Source organism: Corythoichthys intestinalis, chromosome 13 (assembly GCF_030265065.1).
Source record: "Corythoichthys intestinalis isolate RoL2023-P3 chromosome 13, ASM3026506v1, whole genome shotgun sequence".
Lineage (NCBI taxonomy): Eukaryota > Metazoa > Chordata > Actinopteri > Syngnathiformes > Syngnathidae > Corythoichthys > Corythoichthys intestinalis.
This window is the reverse complement of record NC_080407.1, coordinates 50,911,756-50,936,764: the sequence shown is the minus strand read 5'-3', so window position 1 is coordinate 50,936,764 and position 25,009 is coordinate 50,911,756. Positions and strand designations below refer to the sequence as shown.

General features: G+C 40.8%; 1 protein-coding gene across 1 annotated transcript in view; it reads left to right on the top strand.

Moving 5' to 3' along the window:
- Nucleotides 1-25,009, top strand: part of LOC130928636 (neurexin-2-like) — a 774,303-nt gene that overhangs the window by 89,088 nt on the left and 660,206 nt on the right. Inside the window, exon 2 of the mRNA XM_057855357.1 lies at nt 21,895-22,068. The gene's annotated coding sequence lies outside the window, so the exon portion shown is untranslated. The remainder of the gene's footprint in view (nt 1-21,894; nt 22,069-25,009) is intronic.

Here is a 25,009-nt window from a genome sequence, read left to right as displayed (position 1 = left end):
ACTATTAGCCGCAACTTTTTCCCCTCATTGTAGCCTATTTCTTGATTAGTTTGGGTTCAACATGCCTCCGAGCATGCATTGCAATGCTACAAATTTTGATAACAATCAAAATTCATGTTCTGGACTAAATATTTCTTCAGTTACTGTTCCAGTTGTTTCATGTTTCATATTCATGTTGTAAATGGCAAGGATGTACATGGCTGTCAATGGCAAGGACGTACATGGCTGTCAATAGCAAGGATGTACATGGCTGTCAATGGCATTGACGTACATGGCTGTCAATGGCAAGGACGTGCACGACCGTTAATGGCATGGACGTGCATTGCTGTCAATGGCATGGACGTAAATGGCTTACAATGGCATGAACGTGCGTGGCTGTCAATGGCAAGGACATGCATGGCTGTCAATGGCATGGACGTACACGACCGTCAATGGCATGGACGTACACGACCGTCAATGGCAAGGACGTACACGACAGGCGTGCATGGCTATCAGTGGCATGGACGGACATGGCTGTCAATGGCATGGACGGACATGGCTGTCAATGGCATGGACGTGCACGGCCGTCAATAGCAAGGACGTACACGACTGTTAATAGCAAGGACGTACACGAACGTTAATGGCATGGAGGTACATGACTGTCAATGGCATCAACAAAAATGGCCGTCAGTGGCATCAACAAACATGGCTGTTAATGAAATTGACGTACATGGCTGTCAATGGCATGGACGTACATGGCTGTCAATGGCATGGACGTACATGGCTGTCAATGGCATGGAGGTAAACCGCTGGCAATGGCGTGGACGTGCATGGCTGTCAATTGCGTGGACGTGCATGGCTGTTAATGGCATGGACGGACATGGCTGTCAATGGCATGGACGTGCACGGCCGTCAATAGCAAGGACGTACACGACTGTTAATGGCAAGGACGTAAACGACCGTTAATGGCAAGGACGTACATGACTGTCAATGGCATCAACAAACATGGCCGTCAGTGGCATCAACAAACATGGCCGTTAATGATATTGACGTACATGGCTGTCAATGGCATGGACGTACATGGCTGTCAATGGCATGGACGTACATGGCTGTCAATGGCACGGACGTACATGGCAGTCAATGGCACGGACGTACATGGCAGTCAATGGCACGGACGTACATGGCTGTCAATGGCATGGACGTACATGGCTGTCAATGGCATGGACGTACATGGCTGTCAATGGCACGGACGTACACGGCCGTCAATGGCAATGACGTACACGGCCGTCAATGGCAAGGACGTACACGGCCGTTAATGGCAAGGACGTGCACGGCTGTCAATGGCATGGACGTACATGGCTGTTCATGGCATGGGTTTACACGACTGTCAGTGGCAAGGACGTACACGACCGTCATGGGCAAATTATGTTATTAACTCCATTTATGTTCTGCTCTGCTTTTGCATCCATTCAAAGTTAGATAATTTGCTTGATAACACAAAATGACATCTGTTATAAGCATGCATTAATGCTCACGACAGTGTCATATCATAATTATGATTGCCTTAGTGTTACCAAATACAGTAACTAGTAATTAATGAAACAACTGGAACAGTAACTGCAGAAATACTTAGTACAGAACAAGTTTGATTGTTATTTACATTTGTAGCACTGCAATGCATGCTAGGAGGCCTATATATCCAATGATACAGAGGACAAATGTCGTTTTTGTGTCAAATTTGGTGGGCGGCGGCTTATAGTAAGGTGGACCTTATAGTCCTGAAAATTACAGTAGCTAATTACTTTGTTTAGTCATGTGTAGGAGGTAACAGTGGCGTCATTTTTGACCTGGGAGAGTCCAATTTAACCCATTCACATTCAAAAAAAAAAACTCCAGACCTAATTATTGAATGATATTTTAACGTAGATGTTCAAAAGGACTTTGAACCGATGAATTTCTTTATTTCAGACGCGATCTTTGTGTTAGAAATAATCAAATCGCTCTCCATTTAACCATGACGTTGACAACTGTTCAATGTCGCCTGTTGTTTTTGAAAGCGGGATCAAATAAATACAGCATGTTAAAGCCCCTTCTGAACATTTCTAATAGAAAATCACGCTCGGCAACCTGCTTTTTCATCACGGCTTCAGCCCTCGTACTGAATTTAAAGCCGTGACACGGAATATGCCCTGTGCCCGCAGAAAAAAAAATGGATTCCGGCCCGGTCTCGGCCCCGGCAGATGAAAAGAATATTGTCCATGCTTGAAGTCATGCAGTAATATCTCGCCCTGGAAAGAGAGAAAGTGAGGGTTAAGCGATTACACTGCCTACTCTCAGGTTACTACCTTCTCACGTTGCATTCTCACTCATTTCCTAATGAGCCTAATGGACTGAGAGGAGAGTCTCACCTCTTTAAACCCGATTAGGTCGAGCAGAAAATTGATCTGCATGGTGGGCTAATAGGAGCTTGGGTGTAATGAGACAGACATTGCGCGTTTCTTTCCCGCGCCGTTCGAATTAGAAGAAAAAAAGGCCGTCATAGTACATCGTGTTCCAACAAGAAATTAGGAGGAAACTACCAAAATTTGTGGAATAATTGGCTGCATATTTCAATATAGCGCAAATTATAGCTATTTTAAATCTTTACGCCTCATTTGCTTGTGATGAAATGGCTATGGCGCCGTTCTATTAGCTGGCAATTTAACCCTCCACTTGATAAAATCATAGTTTTTATCAAAAGGTCACCGCGTCAGACTGAAGGAAGTAAAAGCTAAACTCAGTCCGGATTAATAGTCACAGTTCTTGCATACGAAGCATTTCATTTACCAGTTTTGAGGTGGCCGTGAAGCATTAAACACAAATACGAGTGACGGCGTTGCCATCTCGAGGCAGCTCAGCCTACTAAAATAGTAATGCCGGCAAGGTGGCTTTGATTATGTGGCGCAAACGCACCACTGGAAAGATGTGAGCGGTGCCCGTCAGCCCTCCGCAGTTGGGGCAGGAGAGGGCCGGCATGATCAGAGTCGCTGCTTGGTCTCTGAGGGTCCGTTTCAAGGAGATGAGAAAATATTCAACATCTTTTGGGCGATGAAAAAAGCCAACACGCAAGTTGTGAACATGCAACCGCACTGTAATGGTATCAAAATGGTGTCCAAACGGTGGCTAACGGACCAGTTTTCTACTAGGACGCAGAAAATTATCATTATTAACAGATATCTACAAGGGCGTAGATTTGCATAGGGACGGTAGGGACAAACTGTAACACTATTAACTTTTCAGGATTCTCAAATTGTACTTTTACGCAACTTTATTTGCATTGTATAATGAGTTCTGTTTTATGGGTGATCTAGATCAGGGGTCCCCATGTGCCGGGCCGCGGACCGGTACCAGTCCGTGACGCATTTCCTACCGGGCCGCATAAAAATAATAATTTAATAACGACAGCATTCTGGCTGAATTAACCCTGTGCCTCTGCTTAAAACACCAACATCCCTGTCTACTCTAGATATAATACTACGTAATAAATTAGAATGTCGTCATAGAAATCCATTGATTGGACTGCTAGCAGTACATCTTGTTTGTGTATATAATATATCTATGTGCGCTTGTCCTCGATAATAACGTATTGCTAGACCGCGGGCTCAGCACATTTGTTCCTGGAAATAATTAGCCCCCACATGAGTGAAGATGACTGGAAAACAGACGTCTTTGGAGATATTTTTACGGCGAAAAGGGCACCTGACGAGCTACAACCTCGAAGACCCACGAACTGCGAAGGAGTGGATTCGTGACCCGTTTGTGAATAAACCGAGTGATTCGAGCATGTCTGTGCAAAAGGAAGATCAACTGGTAGAGATCGCAAATGACAACAAGCTTATTAAACGTACATTTGAGACAACAACTCTACCGAGGTTCTGGATTAAAGTCATTCTGGAATATCCTGACATCGCTACAAGAGCATTGAAAACCTTGCTACAATTTACAACATCGTATCTTTGTGAAGCGGGCTTCTTAATTCATGTTTAACGACAAGGCGATGTCGTTAATGGTGAGAGCGGCGTGCAGTTGTTGTGTGCAGCTTACATGGCCGGATGTATCTGAGGAGAGCTTTTCTACAAGTCCTTTCATGATCAAGCGTAAGTTAATATTCCTTTCTTTAAAGAAAGTTTGTAGTGTTTACTTTGGAATCGCTGCATTGTTGGCCATGTTTAACGTTGCGCGCATCGTTGCAATTTTTGATGGGTTGCAAAATTTGTCAGAACACCGGTCTGTGGGAAAAAAAAAAGACCCAAATAACACCGGTCCGCGGTGCAAAAAAGGTTGGGGACCACTGATCTAGATTGTCTTCCCGTATGTTGTAAGGATAGAAGTGACCCAACCATTATTAAGTGAATTATTTTCATTATTTTCAGACTTACATTTATCCCTTTTCACTTGCTGAATGAGACAGTCCATTTTTTCCCTCAAACACACATTTGCTTGGCTGATGACTTGCCCCCCCCCAAAAAAAATAAAAAAAATAAAACCCACAGACATGCACTCACAGCCCCGACAGAAATACAACATGTCGACAACATGCCACCTCCTCCGGAGGGATATTTATATTATAGAAGTTTTTTTTCGGCCAGCAGCAGCCAGTGTAGCTTTCTTTTTTTATGAGTTTGGCTGTGCTTGTGGACAAAAGCAGTACTGTTTTACCTAAAGGAAGGCTCCATTTTTGTTTATTTTTTTCATTTCTTGACTGACATTTTTTCAGTTACATTTAATTTCTTTATTTAGATGGACAATGTTGAGTGGCAAATGTTTATTTTTTTGTATTTCTGGATAGTTTAGAGCAGGGGTTCCCAACCTATTCCACTAAGGCACACTGTGGGTGCAGGATTTCATTCTTACCAAACAAGATGACAACACTTTTTCCCCAATCTGGTGTTTTACAAGTGCAATCAGTTGATTGCAGTCAGGTGTGGCTTGTTTTAGCAGAAGCCTCATTGGTTCAACTGTCTCTGCTGGATCGGCTGGAACAAAAACCAGGACCCACAGTGTGCCTTGAGGACTGGGTTGAAAACCCCTGGTTTAGAGATTATTAACAAGCTTGTATTTATTGTGTATGTTACTAAATTTAAGTTATGTTCAAATATTGCTGTTTATATTTGCAAATAAAATCCAGACATTTATTCTGCTAGTTTAGTTCGAACGGTGTATCACCTGAACCAATACATATGAAAGTAAGTATAAGTCAATACAGATTCATTTTGCATTGATAATTTAGCCTATCAATTAATTAGGTTCATATCACCCAATCTGTTTGGTCTTAATGTCCCTTCCCCAGCAAAAAAGTGTTCATGCAGGTTATGCCGTTATATGGTCCCGACCAATGTTGAAACCAAACCTACGCCATTGGATATCTATTACCATTTATTCACTTGAACATATATCTATTCATTTCACATCGTTGCACAGAGTCATTTTTTGTTCTCATAACTGCTGTCAACACTGTTGTCGTCTAACATGCCTCCTAGCATGCATTGCGGCTCTACAGATGTAAAAATCAAAATTCATGTTGTGTGCTAAATATTTCTTCAGTTACTGTTCCAGTTGTTTCAATAATTGCTAGTTATGGTATTTGGTAAGACTTTATTTGACAGTGGCGTGATAAGACTGTCATAAGACTATCATAATTATGACATGACACTAGGGCTGCAGCTATAGATTATTTTAGATAGTCGATTAATCGATGAACTAGTTAGTTCAAATAATCGAGTAATCGGATAAGGAAAATAAAAAAATCAAAATACCTGACCAGAGCCTCAAACGGTATAAAAAACTAAATAAATGAGGATATATGCACAACAAAAGACCAATTGGCTAACTTGCATAGAAAAAGTCCGCGTGTTTAAATGCTATAAAATGCCAACATTTTTTTTTACAATGCTTTTAACAAATATTTCAACACATGTTCCCACAAAAATGGCTAAATATACCTTTAAACTACATTATGAATGCATTAAAAAAAAAAAAAAAAAAACACTAGCTCAAACAAAAACTTAGCTTATGTTGGTCTTAACAGGTGGATTCAGCCATGTGAAATGACGCAGACTAGAGGGCAGTGTATCAACCCATATCAATAAAACTAAATGCAAACACTCTCAAAACAAACCATTACAACACCACTTAAACGAATATTCGAAGCAGCAAAATTTTATTTGAATATTTTTTTTTCTAATCAGATACTCGAGTTAATATATTAATAACAACTTAATTTGTTTTTCAAAACCTAACATGGCAGCCGTCACATAACAGAGCTTTTTAAGTTGAAAATTCTTGTAAATAAATGCTTAAATCGTGCAATTTCTATAGATAGGGATGTAAAACAGTCTAAATTCTTGGTTAAAAGCAAAAAAAAAAAAAAAAACAGGCGGTCATCATTCATTTTACGTAAATATTTCAAGCCGAAGATACACTATTATTATCCATTGATATTTTTTCAAAGTTTCAAAGTGCATGCATGGTGCTAGTTAATATAATTGTTACCTTTAATCCTAGACCAAATCACTCTTGAGACACTCCTTCCTGCTTGTATGCTGTAAACTTACGTCCTGTTTCCACCTCACTCCGGCGTTAGAACGCAGCGTGTTTGAGTTAATCTCAGTGAAAGCCAACTCAACGTTCTTCCTGGGTCGGCCCCCTACGGGAAGGCGTGGCGCAATGTCTGTGGGAGCTGTCTTGTCAACTGATAGTGGAGTCTGCGGCTAGTATAGTACGGTTTAACCATAACATTTCATAGAAATGACGTTGTAATATTATTTTGAAGTAGCGCTACTTTTATTTGAGTCAGGTTTTTGGCTATTTTACCGGTGGTTCTCCCATTTCAAGTTTTTCACCGAGGCTGTTCATGAGCTGTCAGAATCTTTAAACGCAACCCCCGCTTCTCGGTTTTGTCTCCCCGTGAGAAGCGGGGCGTCGCATCAAACGTGTCACACAACCCCTGCTTAATAGAGCGTACTCCCTTATTTCAAGCTGTCAATATAGAAGGGAGGAGTGAGATGTCAGCTATAGGAAGACATTGCTGCAATTTCAGCAAAAGGAGCCCTGCAGGGACGCCTAATGAGAAAGCGTGAAGAAGGCAGCGGCTGACGTCGAGTTTGTCATGACACAAGAGGTGTTGACATTTAAAATAGACGTAGAGGGTGCGCACCTGTCAATCATACACGGGCCAGACACCCTCAACAAGAGTCTTTTTATTTCTTGTTTTGTTGTCTGGTAGGATATAAGTGTCCAGTCCTCTGAGACCGATGAGAAATTCGACGCATACATAGCATGTGTGACTGCATCGGATATTCATGTATAGTCGATAGTATTTCCATTCTCAATTTCCCAGGATGTAGTGTATAGTTTGTTGTTTTCCTATTAGCATTCTCTTTTTGGCACTCCATAAATGCATTGTATGGAATATCCTCGTCAGCCTTCTGCAGACCAATCTTAACGTAAATATCCAGTGTAAATTATTCAACGCCGTAAGTCTGAGCGAGGGATAATCGTGCATCGTTGCTCCGGATTTTATGTGATTGCAACACTTGGTATTCACGTTATGTCTTTTTGAATATATGCTTATGATTGTATTCCGCTTTTCTATTCTGTCAACATGCTTTGTATCCCAAATTTTGAAAGGATTTCTTTTGAATATCATCAGCAAAAAAAAAAAGTAATTTTTAACTTTATGCAAACTTTGCTAATGTTTATATCAGTGTTTATTAACCTGGGTTCGACTGAATGTTTTGAACGAACATTGTTCTTTTTTCAGCAGGGCCGAAAACCAAAAGTGGTTTTTGCCATGTGGCAAAATGTTTTTGCTATGTGGCAAATTTTTTTTTTGCTATGTGGCAAAAATGTTTTTGCCATGTGGCATTTTTTTTTTTTTGCCATGTGGCAAAAATGTTTTGGCCATGTGGCATTTTTTTTTTTTTTTTTGCCATGTGGCAAAATGTTTTGGCCATGTACCATATACCAAATGCCAAATGCCATATACCCGCCCACAAACCAAAATGCATTTTGCCACATACCCCAAATAAATGCCACATGGCAAAATCCATTTTGCCACATACCCCAAATAAATGCCACAAGGCAAAAAATATTTCCCACATGGCAAAAAAATGCCACATGGCAAAAACATTTTTGCCACATGGCAAATACCACTTTTGGTTCTCGCTGTCTCTCCTTTTTCTATTTAAAAAGTAACATAGATCAATTTTTTTTACAATAAAGTACACGGCGTATAAGGAGGGGCCAGGCCCCTTCTGGTGGCCTAAAAATGTCATTGCATGTAAGTGACTTTCATATATATAATTTTAAAATTAAGAGTTTTCCGGTAAAATATTGTCTATAAAAGTTGTAAAGCAATGAAACAAACAACAAAAATGAATGAAATGAACAAAAAAAGATTTTTTTAAGCAACCCCTGGTAAAAAGTATGGAATCACCTGTCTAGGACGAGCACTCACTCAGACATTTTATCATGTAGAACAAACTCCGATAAAATTCTTGAAAAAAAAATTAATTAGTTCAAAAGTGCAACTCTTTAGCATTCAGAAACACTAAAAGAAATAACTAAAAACATTGTGGTGGTCAGTAAATGTTACTTTTATAGAGCAATTGCAGGAAAAAAATATGGAATCATTAGAAACAAACATAGAAATACCAATCAAAACACATCTCTAGTATCTTTTCTCATGCTGCTGTTGAATCTTTGCTGTACATATGTCCAAAACTGTGTCAATGTTTACACTTGGTACTGATGGGTATTTATTTTATGGGTTTGCACTTTGCACTTTACCAACTTAGCTGTATGAGCTGGATGGATGCTCCAAACAAAGTTTCGTTGTGCTTTTTTTGTAACAATGACAATAAATATTCTGAATCTGAATCTTTTTAGCACCACCTCTGGCTTTTGTGACAGCTTGCAGTCTCTGAGGCATAGACTTGATGAGTATTCTTCATCAATTTGGTGCCAACTCTCTTTAAATTGCAGTTGCCAGATCATCCTTGCAGGTCAGATTTTTTTCAATTTCCACCACAGGTTATCAATAGGGTTCTGGGCTATTTGCAGGCCATGGCATTAAATGGATGAGTCTTTCTCCAAGGAATGCTTTAACAGTTTTAGCTCTGTGGCATGATGCATTGTCATCTTAGAAAATGACAAACATATTTTCAATTGAAGAGATAAGAAAGCTAAAATTTCAATGTTAACTTGTGCATTTATTGAAGATTTAACCACAGCCATCTCCCCTGTGCCTTTGCCTGACATGCAGCCCCATATCATCAAGGACTGAGGGAATTTTGATGTTTCCTTCAGGCAGTCATCTTTGTAAATCTCACTGGAACAGCACCAAACAAAAGTTCCAGCATCCTCATGTTGTCCATTGCAGACTCTTGACTCTTGACATATTATTTTCCTCAGAATGGAGTGATTCCATATATATTTCCCGGCACTTGCTCTATAAAAGTAACATTTCCTGACCACCGCAATGTTTGTTTTATCCATTTCTTTTAATGTTTCTGAATGCGAAAGAGTTGCACTTTTGAACAAATTCGTTTTTTTTCTACATGATAAAATGTCTGAGTGAGTGTTCGTCCGAGACTGTTGATTCCATACTTTTTGCTCGGGGTCGTGTAATTGTGTTTAAAAAAAGTTACCACTTAGTAGATTTAACCACAGCCATCTCCCCGGTGCCTTTGCCTGATATGCAGCCGCATATCATCAAGGACTGACGGAATTTCGATGTTTCCTTCAGGCAGTCATCTTTGTAAATCTCACTGGAACAGCACCAAACAAAAGTTCCAGCATCATCACCTTGTCCAACGCAGATTCTTGACTCTTGACATTTTTCCTCAAAATGGAGTGATTCCATATATAGTTCCCTGCACTTGCTCTAAAAAAGTAACATTTCCTGACCACCACAATGTTTTTTATTCATTTCTTGTAGTGTTTCTCAATGCTAAAGACTTGCACTTTTGAACTAAAGTTCAAAGTCCTTCACTGATGATCCCATACTTTTTGCTTGGGGTTGTGTTAATAAAAAAAAGTTAGCCAGTTAGCAGATTTAACCGCAACCATCTCCCCAGTGCCTTTGCCTGACATGCAGCCCCATATCATCAAGGACTGAGGGAATTTTGATGTTTTCTTCAGGCAGTCATCTTTGGAAGTCTCACTGGAACAGCACCAAACAAACGTTCCAGCATCATCACCTTGTCCAATGCAGATTCTTGACTCTTGACACCTTGTCCAATGCAGATTTTTGACTCATATTTTTTTCCTCAGAATGGAGTGAATCCATATATACTGTATTTCCCTGAACTTGCTCTGTAAAAGTAACATTTCCTGACCACCACAATGTTTTTTATGAATTTTTTTAGTGTTTCTGGATTCAAAAGAGTTGCACTTTTGAGAGATTTTCAAGGACTGTCGGAATTTTGATGTTTTTTTCAGGCAGTCATCTTTGTAAATCTCACTGGAACAGCACCAAACCAACGTTCCAGCATCATCACCTTGTCAAGAGTCAAGAATCTGCATTGGACAAGGTGACACTTGGTAGTACTTTTCGCTCGGGGTTGTAGTCCAGTCGTCTCAAAATATGATTTTCCTGTAATAATGCTAGTTTTTATGGTGTCACAGGCATTTTGTTGCAAAAAACACAGTTCAATCTCTAAAATGTTCCAATTTCCACATTCACGGTAATAGGTGCTCATTCAACTCTCATTGCCGCTGATTAACGGCCACCATTTGCCACAAAATCAACGGGAAATGACCCGAAATCAGTAGCTCAGCGACCGTCGTGAAAGCGTCGCCACGCAGAAATTGCATTTTCGAGTCCTTCATTCTCCCCGATGCGCAACGACAACAAAAATATGGACATACGTTATCTTTGCTATGTCCTTGTGAGTTTGTTTTCAGGTCTGTGTCAAATCACCCACGGGGGGTCATGATTGACAGCCGGGCATGGGTTGGCGCCCGTGTGTGTGTATGTCAGACACAAAATGTTGAGTCAGAGGTGATGCTCGTGTGTGAGCGAAATGTGTGTGGAAGGGCAATTTGGGAGTAACAGCCTCGGTCACGTAGAAGTAATGCGAAGAGACGGCTAGTGTCAGAACCGAGGTGCCGCAGGTTCGCCAAAGTCCACAGAGACGCACGTCGGCGTCCGCGGGATCTGTTCATCGTGGCGAAACGTGACGCGGATAATCGCGCCTCGTTCAAGGCTGCGAAAAGGAAGCGGATGCACCCTGAGAGCAATGTCACCCCTGTCCCCTTAAACGAATGCTCTTCTGCGCACGTGACGCGCTTCGCCGAGCACCCGCGTTCGATTCCTGTTTGTCGGGAGCGTTCCTGTCCTGTGGCTGACTTTAACTTCGGTGGCATTAAAAGAAAGGATTTGTGTGTTCTAGTCAAATCGGGCAGCACCGTTAAAAGGGATGTTAAGAGGTCACTGTGGAGCGTGATAACAAGCTGTGTAACTAAAGACATCCTATTAAAGGTTAGATACATTGTCTTTCTGGCCCACTGGCCTGTGGGGGCTGCAGTCCTACTGATGAGCCTGCTTCGCTGTCTGGACCGGGTGGCGGCTCCTGACCCCTACGGGGTCATTTGCTCGGAGGAAGATTCCCGAGCGGACGTTTTTGTTCTCATTTGTTGTTGCTGTGAAACCGATTGTTCATTGAATTCATAGAATCCATCCATTTAATGACATTCTGTTGAACAATAATTAGTCATGTATCTTTTTGCATCCATTTATGCGAGTGACGTGTCGTGAAAGGCAGAAAAACAAGGACAATAAATCCGACTAGGAACTGCAATTTCTGGATAAATTACTCTGGGTCTTTGCTGTGCCGAGATACAGATCTTAGCCCCGCCCAGGGCTATCAATAGAATGGACAAACATGCCCATCAATGGCATCAAACAAAGTAAATGCCATTAGAAATGAATGGAAAATTTGGACGTCCATGGCCGTCAATGGCACCAACCTCCATAAGTGTCAATGGAATTGGGGAAGTTCAGGGGACACGTCCTATTGATATCTTGTCATTTTCTGTTGAATTGGGGATTTATTTTTTTTTTGCCATTGAAAATGAATGGGGAAAAAATTTGGACGTCCATGGCCGTCAATGGCATCGACCTACATAGGCGCCAACGAAATCCAAGTACATTAGCATCAATAGAATGGACAAACATACCCGTCAATGGCATTAAACAAAGTCAATGCCATTAGAAATGAATGGGAAATTTGGACGTCCATGGCCGTCAATGGCAGCACCCTCCATAAGTGTCAATGCAATCGGGGAAGTTCAGGGGACACATCCTATTAATATCTTGTCATTTCCTGTTGAATTGGGGATTTTTTTTTTTTTTGCCATTGAAAATGAATGGGGAAAAAATTTGGACATCCATGGCCGTCAATGGCATCGACCTACATAGGCGCCAACGAAATCCAAGTACATTAGAATCACTAGAATGAACAAACATAACCGTCAATGGCATTAAACAAAGTGAATGCCATTAGAAATGAATGGAAAATTTGGACGTCCATGGCCGACAATGGCAGCACCCTTAATAAGTGTCAATGGAATTGGGGAAGTTCAGGGGACACGTCCTATTGATATCATGTCATTTTCTGTTGAATTGGGGACATTTTTGTTTTTGCCATTGAAAATGAATGGGAAAAAATTTGGACGTCCATGGCCGTCAATGGCATCGCCTTACATAGGCGCCAACGAAATCCAAGTACATTGGCATCAATAGAATGGACAAACATGCCCGTCAATGGCATTAAACAAAGTAAATGCCATTAGAAATGAATGGAAAATTTGGACGTACATGGCCGTCAATGGCAGTACCCTTAATAAGTGTCAATGGAATCAGGGAAGTTTGCGGGACATGTCGTATTGATTGCAACGACCCGGGCTGGCGGGACCCCGGCAAATCCGGCCAGAAGGCCAAACTCCACGCATTCACCTTAGTCTTAACCCTTTGTACTGACTCGATTTTGAAAGGTTTAAAGAAGGCTCACCGAGAACAAGTTGACATTTTATTGGATCGACAGAGATCAAAACGGCAAGGCAAAACCGACACAGACTCAGGCAAGACGGCAAACTCGTTCCAAGGTCACCATATCACACGCCAACAAAATGTTCCAGAGAAAAAAAATGACGATGATTAGTAGAGGCGTGCGAAATTTCCGATTCTTAGATTATTCGGCTGTGGAAGATTCGAGAACGATTCACATACATCCAAATTCCGATTACTGAATTATACCAGGTAAAGCAGAACTAAAACAGCGCGGTCTTTGGAACGCAATGAGGAACGGACCGAGAGCAAATATCATGTTCAACTCATGCCGATAGATTAAGAAACAAAAATACCAGACTGCGGCCGACAGCTGGTTCAAACAACGCCCAGTTGCTACTTGCTACAAACATATGGCTACAGTAGATATCATATATATGTAGAACTAAATGCAAAATGACAGACGACTTCGGTGTTAGAACATGTATTATTGAACAGAGATGCGAAATGACAGACTTTCCGGCGTAAGTAAACAGCCGCCATCTTAAAGCAGTAAACCTCTTTAGAGGGCTCTGTTGTAGCGAACCTAATTAACTCTTTTATCTAAAATACTCCTAAATCGGCAGAATCTTGTCTTGAATCTTTAAATGATGAAATAGTTTTAAAACTTTGACAAAATTTTAACAACTGTAACAGTTGATTCTAGGGCTGCAGCTATCGAATATTTTAGTAGTCGATTAATCGATGGACTGGTTAGTTCGAATAGTCGAGTAATCGGATAAGGTACATGAAAAATTAAATACCTGAGCTGAGCCTCAAACTTTTTTTTTTTTTTTTTAATGAGGATGTATGGACAACATTAGAACAATTGGCTAATTTACATAGAAAAAGTCTGCTAGCTTAAATGCTATAACATGCTAAAGTTATTTTTTACAATGCTTTTAACACATGGTTCAGACACATATTCCCACAAAAAACGTCTACCGTAAATATACCTATAAACTAAATTATGAATGCATTAAAAAACAGCTCAAACAAAAGCTTACGGTGGTCTTAACAGGGAGCAGTTGGATTCAGCCATGTGAAAAGAGGCAGACCAGCGGGCAGTGTATCCACACTAATCAATAAAACAAAATGCAAACACTCTCAAAATAAACCATTACAACGCCACTTTAATTAAACGAATACTCGAAGCAACAAAATTTAATTCGATTATTTTTTTTCTAATCGAATACTCGAGTTAATCCAAATAATCGTTGCAGCACTAGTTGATTCACAACATTAAATTAATTGAATGTAGTTTAAAGCTGCTGATATAGAATGGGAACTGGAGTTTTTTATTCAGTTATTTTTGTATATCTGTTTACTGTTATATGTTAACTTGATACTGAAATAGTAGTTTGGTTTAGCCTGAGAGGATTTTTGAACAATTTTGGAACTAATGTACAAAACATAAAAAAAAAAAAAAAAAAGAAGGGGGGTGCATCAATAATCGTTTTATAATCGAATCGGAGCCTCTGAATCGTAATCGAATTGTTAGGTGACCAAAGATTCCCAGCTCTAATGATTAGTTAAACATTCAGTCTTTTGAAGGCTCTCGCTGGGCGGGACGTGGGCATGAAGAAGGGTGTGTTTGGGCGTTGTTTAAGATTATTGTCTGTTTGTTGGACAGGAGGATTCGGGGGTTACTGTTGTCAGGGAGACGAGGGTTATGGATTTTGCCAAACTCTCTCCATTTGTAGACTGTTGATTGATGGACATCCACACTTTTAGAGATGGTTTTTTTATCCTTTCCCAGCTTTATACAAATCAACAATCCTCGATCGCAGGTCTTCAGACAGCTCTTTTGAACGACCCATGATGCACATTAGACAATGCTTCTGAACAAGACTATTCTTACCAGGTGTGTGTTTTATAGTGGGCAGGGCGGCTTCAAATCAGTCATCAGTGATTGGGCACACGCCTGACTTAAATTGTATGATTTCCCTTGCTCTTTAAGTCTTTGTAAGCAGAGGGTTCACTTATTTATTTTTCCCCTTCTGTCATTGTTTGCATGCTATTGAAGGAAAAGACTCGATTCTTCCATGTTAAAGGTTGTTTTATTCTGATAACGAACAGGAGATGATGACACAGAATTCGGGAAATAAAAAAAGAACAAATAATTTACACTTAAAGACAGACAAACAGAAAAGACAAAGAAAAAGTGCCTCCCGCCTCTCAGCTCCTACACGTTTTCTTCCCTTCTAACTGGGGAGGGTCTCTTGCTTGGAATGTACAACCCCCCGCCCTGATCAAATTACTTACGCTGGTAAGAAGACAAAAGGGGCCTGTGTGAAAATGTTCGAAATGTAAGTGGCATTTTCCACGTGTGATTATTGTGAATAAATGGAAATATATTTCTACACTATCCTCATTAATATATGAAAACCAATAAATAATAATAATTGTTTTATAATCGAATCGGAGCCTCTGAATCGTAATCGAATCGTTAGGTGACCAAAGATTCCCAGCTCTAATGATTAGTTAAACAATCAGTCTTTTGAAGGCTCTCGCTGGGCTTGAAGAAGGGTGGGTTTGGGCGTTGTTTAAGATTATTGTCTGTTTGTGGATTGGACAGGAGGATTCGGAGGTTGCTGTTGTCAGGGCAATGAGGGTTATGGATTTTGCCACCTCAGCGGCTCTTGGAGTCTTGTCAGTCGTGTTGTCACTTGGTTTTCCTTGTGTCGGGACAGGGCATCCCGCCATTTGTTCTGGACTGTCCGGAAGAACTGATTGCAGGAGTTGGTGCGTCATTCTTGCTCAGTTAGTTGAATAACGCACGCGGCTTCCGTGACAAGAAGGCGTTGTTTATCTCTTATACCCAGAGGACAGAACAAATCATATTAATAAAGTAAAATAAAAAGATGTAATAGTATACTATGAGGGACAATAAGGTGTTCTTACTTTTTGGATAACTCCGTTTAATAAAGTTTAGGAGAAGATGGCAAATATACTGCACTACGCAACGAAATAAAGTGTACTTTCGTCTTCATCTTATCAACGACCTTTAACATCCAATTTCACCACTCCTGTCTCCGTCGCGATTACCCAGCAGCCACTGCGCCAGGTGAGAGAGAATATCACGCTCTCTCAAGGCCCCTTGGGGTCCTTACAGGACATTGATTCCTCCGACCTCTCCGTGACTGCTCTTCTTCCACAGCCGACCGAGGTTACCCACACTTCTTCTTCAACATGCTTGGTCGCACAGCTAATTTCCCAAGGCTCGGTGCGGCCGACTATTAGCGCTCAGGCTAAACATTGGCTGCCACAGACCGTTGCCTTGGCAAGATCTATGAGTGTGTGAGCTGGAAGAATTCGCAGACCTCTGGTGACTGCCCCGCGTAGCCTGATGCACCAGCGGCAACAAATCATCTCGAAACCAAATGCATTTGCACCAATGTATTGATTGCCTAAGCTTAACTCTGAGTTTTAAATTTGTTATTGTGTGTGTTGACTTTAGAGAGGAAATGTTGTGTTTTCAAAACACATTTGCAGTAGCCAAAAACAATATTACAGTGCAATATGGGAAAAATCCATCACAATATGGGCTATGTAATATCATGCAACGAAGTAATGTATTTTTTAATCATTTATACAGCAAATGAACCACCATGAAGATTTGACTCAATTGGCTTCAAAGCAAAATATGTACAGTGATATGAAAAAGTATCTGAACCTTTTGGAATTTCTCATATTTCTGCTAAAAATCACCATCAAATGCGATTTGATCTTTGGCAAAATCACACAGCTGGAAAAAAACAGTGTGCTATAACTAAAACCACCCAAACATTTATGAGTTTTCATATTATATTTAATGAGGATAGCATGCAAACAATGACAATGACAAAAATAAGTGAACCATCATATTTAGCAGCAATAACTTCAACCAGACACTTGGCGGCACCCTCTATAAGTTTCAGTGGATTTGGGGACATTTGGGGGACACGTCCTATTAATATCTGGTCATTTCCTGTTGATTTAGGGACATTTTTTTACCCATTGAAAATGAATGGGATATATTTTGGATGTCCATGGACGTCAATGGCAGCACCTTCCATAAGCGTCAAGGGATTCAGGGACATTCGGGGGACACGTCCTGTTGATATCTGGTCATTTCCTGTTGATTTGAGGACATTTTTTTTAATCCATTGAAAATGAATGGTAAAAAATTTGGACGTCCATGGACGTCAATGGCAACACCCTCCATAAGCGTCAATGGATTCGGGGACAATTGGGGGAGACGTCCTATTGATATCTGGTCATTTCCTGTTGATTTAGGGACATTTTTTTTACCCATTGAAAATGAATGGGATATATTTTGGACGTCCATGGACGTCAATGGCAGCACCCTCCATAAGCGTCAAGAGATTCGGGGACATTCGGGGGACACGTCCTGTTGATATCTGGTCATTTCCTGTTGATTTGGGGACATTTTTTTTATCCATTGAAAATGAATGGGAAAAAATTTGGACGTCCATGGACGTCAATGGCAACACCATCCATAAGCGTCAATGGATTCGGGGACAATTGGGGAAGACGTCCTATTAATATCTGGTCATTTCCTGTTGATTTAGGGACATTTTTTTTACCCATTGAAAATGAATGGGATATATTTTGGACGTCCATGGACGTCAATGGCAGCACCCTCCATAAGCGTCAAGGGATTCGGGGACATTCGGGGGACACGTCCTGTTTATATCTGGTCATTTCCTGTTCATTTGGGGACATTTTTTTATCCATTGAAAATGAATGGGAAAAAATTGGGGCGTACATGGACGTCAATGGCAACACCTTCCACAAGCGTCAAGGGATTTGGGGACATTCGGGGGACACGTCCTGTTGATATCTGGTCATTTCCTGTTGATTTAGGGACATTTTTTTTACCCATTGAAAATTAATGGGATATATTTTGGACGTCAATGGCAGCACCCTCCATAAGTGTCAATGGATTGATTCGGGGACAATTGGGGGACACGTCCTATTAATATCTGGTCATTTCCTGTTGATTTAGGGACATTTTTTATATCCATTGAAAATGAATGGGAAAAAATTTGGACGTCAATGGCAGCACCCTTCATAAGCGTCAATGGATTCGGGGACAATTGGGGGAGACGTCCTATTAATATCTGGTCATATCTTGTTGATTTAGGGACATTTTTTTTACCCATTGAAAATGAATGGGATATATTTTGGACAGCCATGGACGACCCTCCATAAGCGTCAAGGGATTCGGGGACATTCGGGGGACACGTCCTGTTGATATCTAATCATGTCCTGTTGATTTGGGGACTATATTTTGCATGTCCATGCACGTCAATGGCAGCACCCTCCATAAGCGTCAATGGATTCGGGGACAATTGGGGGACACGTCCTATTAATATCTCCATATGTCATTCTATATTGTCATATCGTACATCACTACCAGGGATAACACAAAATGTTGAGTCCCGTTGGCTTATGTCAACCCTTGGCTCCAAGTGAAGACATCAGAATCCTCCGGAGGCTGAGTTGCTGAACAACTGTTCCATGGCAAATCCCCCAGGAAAAGGTGACTGGACTCCAAGGGAACGGACGCGCGAAGTGCGGTTCCCGGAAGCTTTGAAGGTCTTTGGCTGGCCTTCAACACTCACTGCAATCCTCGGTGATCCTCTCGGATGAAGCGAGACAAAGCTGCACCGAGAAGGTGGTAAACAAGCTTGCCCGCCGGCTGGGGACATCAGTGCTCTCAGAATTGTACCCAAAGGACTGGGTGAAAAACTGGGATATTTTCTGAATATTGGAAAAACTGCTGAAGGAATTTTTGCTCATCTGTAGTTCGCATTTGTAATTATCCTGCTAATTCGACCCCAGCAAACGGCAGGAAGTTTCAATTCCTCTTTGACTATTCCATGTGTTTGCGGTGAGGAAATTGAGTAGTTTACTCTCCAACAGTCCTTAATTAGTCCCGTTCCCAGCAGAAAGTTGTGCCAAACTGTTTTCAGGTCATGCATTATGCATGGAGGAAATGAAGACCGTAATGAATCCAATGGAAAAGTAAATTAACTACTCGTGGTTATAGTAGTTAAGTAAGCAATGTGTATATATAACGCCAGATACAAAATATAGACATGTAATTGTCACGCGTGTTGCGTCGTCACGGCTAAATCTACGCCGCATCCAATTATGAAGATTTTCAATGTCAGTCTTACATAAACATCTTCTCAATCACGCCACAGCCGGTGGACGGAAAGGGAAATGCGTTTCGTGTAATAATGGACAAATTAAATGATATTTGGAAATGGCAAAGCATGGCACACAATTTGCCTGCAGTCTAACGTTCTAGTTTCACTATTTAATTGATTAAATGTGCACAGCCGGAAAAGAAACAGGAAATGTGTGTACAAAATGAGTGTACAATCAAAAAACAAATATAGTCTGATTCTTACGTGGCGCAATCTTGTACACATACCGTATCAATTCGGATTTAATTGCGGTCAAATAATTCAGGAAATTACTTCAAAAATATGATTAAATCTAGAGCTAATATAATTCGAAGGTCATCCTCTTTTGAATCGTAGCTGATTAAATAAGTTGTGTTGCATTTTGTGAGTCGGGTTAAAGGACTTCAGAGCTTCCATTATAACACAGAGTATATAGAATTTGGGAGTTTTTCTCAGCTATCTTAAATTGATTAATTTTTTTCTTTCGTAGCCTGCTGAAAGTTGTGTTCTGTCTTTGACCAGAAATAATTAAGACTCAGCTACTGTGCACAGCATTTTGCTGCATATTTTGGACAATTTACTCTATGTTCCCCATCTATAATATATTTATTTTCTATAATTTTATAGCCCTGATAGCTTTATTATACAGTGGGGCAAATAAGTATTTAGTCGACCACTAATCGTGCAAGTTCCCACTTGAAAATATTAGAGAGGCCTGTAATTGTCCAAATGGGTACACCTCAACCATGAGAGACAGAATGTGGAACCCCCCCCCCCAGAAAATCACATTGTTTGATTTTTAAAGAATTTATTTGCAAATCATAGTGGAAAATAAGTATTTGGTCAATACCAAAAGTTCACCTCAATACTTTCTTATGTAGCCTTTGTTGGCAATAACGGAGGCCAAACGTTTTCTGTAACTCTTCACAAGCTTTTCGCACACTGTTGCTGGTATTTTGGCCCATTCCTCCATGCAGATCTCCTCTAGAGCAGTGATGTTCTGGGGCTGTCGTTGGGCAACACGGACTTTCAATTCCCTCCACAGATTTTCTGTGGGGTTGAGATCTGGAGACTGGCTAGGCCACTCCAGGACCTTGAAATGCTTCTTACGAAGCCACTCTTTTGTTGCCTTGGCTGTGTGTTTGGGATCACTGTCATGCTGAAATACACAGCCACGTCTCATCTTCAATGCCCTTGCTGATGGAAGGAGGTTTTCACTCAAAATCTCTCGATACATGGCCCCATTCATTCTTTCCTTTACACAGATCAGTCGTCCTGGTCCCTTTGCAGAAAAACAGCCCCAAAGCATGATGTTTCCACCCCCATGCTTCACAGTGGGTATGGTGTTCTTCAGATGCAATTCAGTATTGTTTCTCCTCCAAACACGAGAACCTGTGTTGCTATCAAAAAGTTCTATTTTGGTTTCATCTGACCATAACACATTCTCCCAGTCCTCTTCTGGATCATCCAAATGCTCTCTAGCAAACCGCAGATGGGCCTGGACATGTACTGGCTTCAGTAGGGGGACACGTCTGGCAGTGCAGGATTTGATTCCCTGGCGGCGCATTGTGTTACTGATAGTAGCCTTTGTTACTGTGGTCCCAGCTCTCTGTAGGTCATTCACTAGGTCCCCCTGGGATTTTTGCTCACCGTTCTTGTCATCATTTTGACGCCACGGGGTGAAATCTTGCATGGACCCCCAGATCGAGGAAGATTATCAGTAGTCTTGTATGTCTTGCATTTTCTAATAATTGCTCCCACAGTTGATTTCTTTACACCAAGCGTTTTCCCAGCCTGGTGCAGGTCTACAATTTAGTCCCTGGTGTCCTTCAACAGATCTTTGGTCTTGGCCATAGTGGAGTTTGGAGTGTGACTGACTGAGGTTGTGGACAGGTGTCTTTTATACCAATGAGTTAAAACAGGTGCTATTAATACAGGTTACGAGTGGAGCCTTGTTAGAAGAAGTTAGACCTTTTGACAGCCAGAAATCTTGCTTGTTTGTAGGTGACCAAATACTTATTTACACTCTAATTTGGAAATAAATTCTTTAAAAATCAAACAATGTGGTTTTCAGTTTTTTTTCTCCATATTCTGTCTCTCATGGTTGAGGTTTACCCATGTTGACAATTACAGGCCTCTAATCTTTTCAAGTAGAACTTGCACAATTGGTGGTTGACTAAATACTTATTTGCCCCACTTTATATTCGAGCCAATACGGTAATACTGGACCGGTAAATGGTATCGGCACCTTGTTTGTTGGTACTCGCCGATACCGATACCACCATTTCATGCTGGATCGCCCCACCCCTGCCGATACTGGTATCGGAACATCAGTAATTGTGCTGCACGAATAAATTTGCCTTGCCTTGCCTAGAAGCGACAATCCTCACAGGCATGTGTCTTGAAAGTTGCCCAACAACAAGTTGTTTCATGGATTCCAGTCCTATTATAGACAGTGGAGTCATTTAGTGAGCTAACAAAAAAAGGACAGTCATGCACCTCCAAGAAAGGCACACGGCACATTGAACACGGCCTTATTTAATGCTCCAATGCTGATACCTTCTCCCCCCGCTGTTTGAGAGCTTTGTTTTCCCCTGAGGATTGAACCATCCCTTTCTTTTGCAGATGCCCGGCTGACATAAATGCACACTTCTCCGTGGCAGCCCGCCAGTCTAATGGGAGTGAATTGGGGAAGGTGCTGGGAGAGAATGCGACGATAGATGAGAGAGAGACTGAGCGAGTGAGTGATGAGGAGAGGCCACGGTGGTTGCAGTTTGCCAGACAAGCAATCGAGCATAGGTCATTCTTCAGTTTTATTGTCCATTTGTCATCCATTTGCAAAACACAATTCCCTGGAGAATTCATGCATTAAATGGTTGTTAATAAAAATCTTAAAATTTTGGGACCATATTGCAAGGTTACGGGTGTAACTCCATGTGACACTAGATGGCGGAGTTCTATTTTGCAGCAGGGTGGAGAACCAAAAGTGGTATTTGCCATGTGGCAAAATGGATTTTGGTTTGTCGCATATTTGGGGGGGGTTTGGTATATGGCAGTTTAGAAGGCGGGCGTCCAAGCTATTGTGGAAATGCATGTCCAAATTTTCCATTTTAAATGGCAGAAAAACCCGTGGCTGGCAATTTTATAATATACATTTAGCATTACAGTGCATTGAGATTCAGTTGGCACCCAAGTCAGGCTATGCCATTGACTGCTATGCATGTCCAAATTTTCCATTCATTTTAAATGGCAGAAAAACGTGTGGCGGTGATTTTTTGACCATACACTTAGCATTACAGCGCATTGACATTCAACTGGCAACCAAGTCAGGCCATGCCATTGACGGCTATGCACGTCCAAATTTTCCAAAATCCAAATCCATTTAGCCATATACAAAAAAAAAAAAGCCACATGTCAAAATCTAAATTGCTACATGTAAAAAAAATGCCACACGGCAAAAAAAATGCCACAAGGCAAAATCTGTTTTGCCACATACCAAAATCCATTTTACCATATGGCAAAAAATGTCACATGGCATGATCAATTTTGCCTCATGGCAAAAAATGTCACATGGCATGATTAATTTTGCCACATGGCAAAAAAATGTCACATGGCAAAATCGATTTTGCCACATAGCAAAAACAAAGGTGCCACATGGCAAAAAATAAGTAAATAGAATAAAATAAAAAATGCCACAAGGCTAAATCTATTTTGCCACATGGCAAAAAAATGCCACAAGGTAAAATCCATTTTGCTAAATGGCAAAACAAAAATGCCACATGGCAAAAGATGTCACATGGCATAATCAATTTTGTCACATGGCAAAAAAATGTCACATGGCAAAATCAATTTTACCACATGGCAAAAAACCAAAGTGCCACATGGCAAAAAAAAAAAAAAAAAAAAAAAGCCACATGGCAAAATCCATTTTGTCACATGGCAAGAAAATGTCACATGGCAAAATCAATTTTACCACATGCCAAAAAACCAAAGTGTTACATGGCAAAAAAAAAAAAAAAAAAAAGCCACATGGCAAAATCCATTTTGTCACATGGCAAGAAAATGTCACATGGCAAAATCAATTTTACCACATGCCAAAAAACCAAAGTGTTACATGGCCAAAAAAAAAAAAAAAAAAAAAAAAAAAAGCCACATGGCAAAAAAAAAAAAATGCCACACGGTAAAATCCATTTTGGTAAATGGCAAAACAAAAATGCCACGTGGCAACAAAAAAAATGCCACATGACAAAATCCATTTTGCCACATCGAAAAAAAATACCACACGGCAAAATCCATTTTGTCACATGGCAAAAAAAAAAAAAAAAAAATGCCACATGGCAAAATCAATTTTGCCACACGGCAAAAAAAAGCCACATGGGAAATACCACTTTTGGTTCTCGCTTTCTCTCCTATTTTGCTTGCCACTTTGACTAAAAAGGAAGAATGAAAATAGGGAGGAGTAGTATAGACGTTTAGTTTGTAGTTTGGAGATGATGCAGTAATTTGGGGAAGAATAATAAAAAGTACTGAAAAAACCAGTTCAATTTAATAATAGTTTGTTTTTTTTGTGGCTGTATTTTGTTATACTTTACATTGTGCGTGCAAAGACCCTCCCAGATTTTTCTATATAATGAAGTCAGTGGCGCGCTAAGTGGGGTGCTGAAGTTGCGGCAGCACCTCCTGGTGTTGGGGAGAAAAAAATGTTTTGTTAGATTTGTTTTGTTTTGTTTTGTTTAAAAAAAAAGTGTTTGTTGACAAAATATTTTAGTTGTCGTCACCGTTAGCGAAAACAACACTGAAATCAACTCCGCCGACGACTTAAACCCGTTAAGTCAAAACGTCAAAAATTCTGAACTCCCGCTTTAACATGGCACAAAAACGAATTAGCGATTTTTAAAAACTTTTGTGAAATGGTGGCGTTAAGCCAATGTTTATTATAGTTTTCAAATGTGCTCATGGGTCATTGCGCCATCTAGCTGCAGGGATTTGCATTACAATACACGGGCGTTTTTATTTCAATACTAAAACTCCAACACACGCTGTATGAGAAATAGAACGCTGTCTTTGTAGTAGCCAAGTAGTAATACTTAAACTATCCGGTATACGTGCCAGCATACCAATTCTGGACCGAAACAGCTCTTTTTGGATGGGAAAAACTAAAAATGAACTTCAGCACCCCCTGCTGTGAGTGAATTCCAGCACCCTGAATGAAGTATTTTTCTATTGGAAAGGTTGAAAAATCTAAGAAACATTCGCAAGATTTCAAAATGCTCCTTCCGAACGCTGATGTTCTTTCGATATATCGTCACGGCACTGTGAGCTGGTTCTCTCCACCGCCGGTGCGCCTGCCATCCCAGGGGGATGACGGAGAAGGGGATATAATTGCTTACCCTCACACCCTGCGATAAGTGTCTCCTAACAGCCAGCCACTGCGATGATGGCGATAACGACACTCCTTTCTCAAGAATCCTCACGACACAAGCTGGTGTGGTGAAACATGTAAAAAAGCAAAACAAACAAGAACGCTCGGCATATATTATTTGCACTCACCCCCCACTTAAGAAATGCAAACACACTGAAACAATCCAACAGCATTTTTGCTTTCCTCTTGTGTGCTGATGCTTGCACTATCTCTCACACACATGCGCGCACATGCATGTCTAAAGGGCTCTGTAGGGTAAATATGTTGGGAGCCATCACGCCGGATCATCTAATCATGATGACTCCTTCAGGGGCAAGT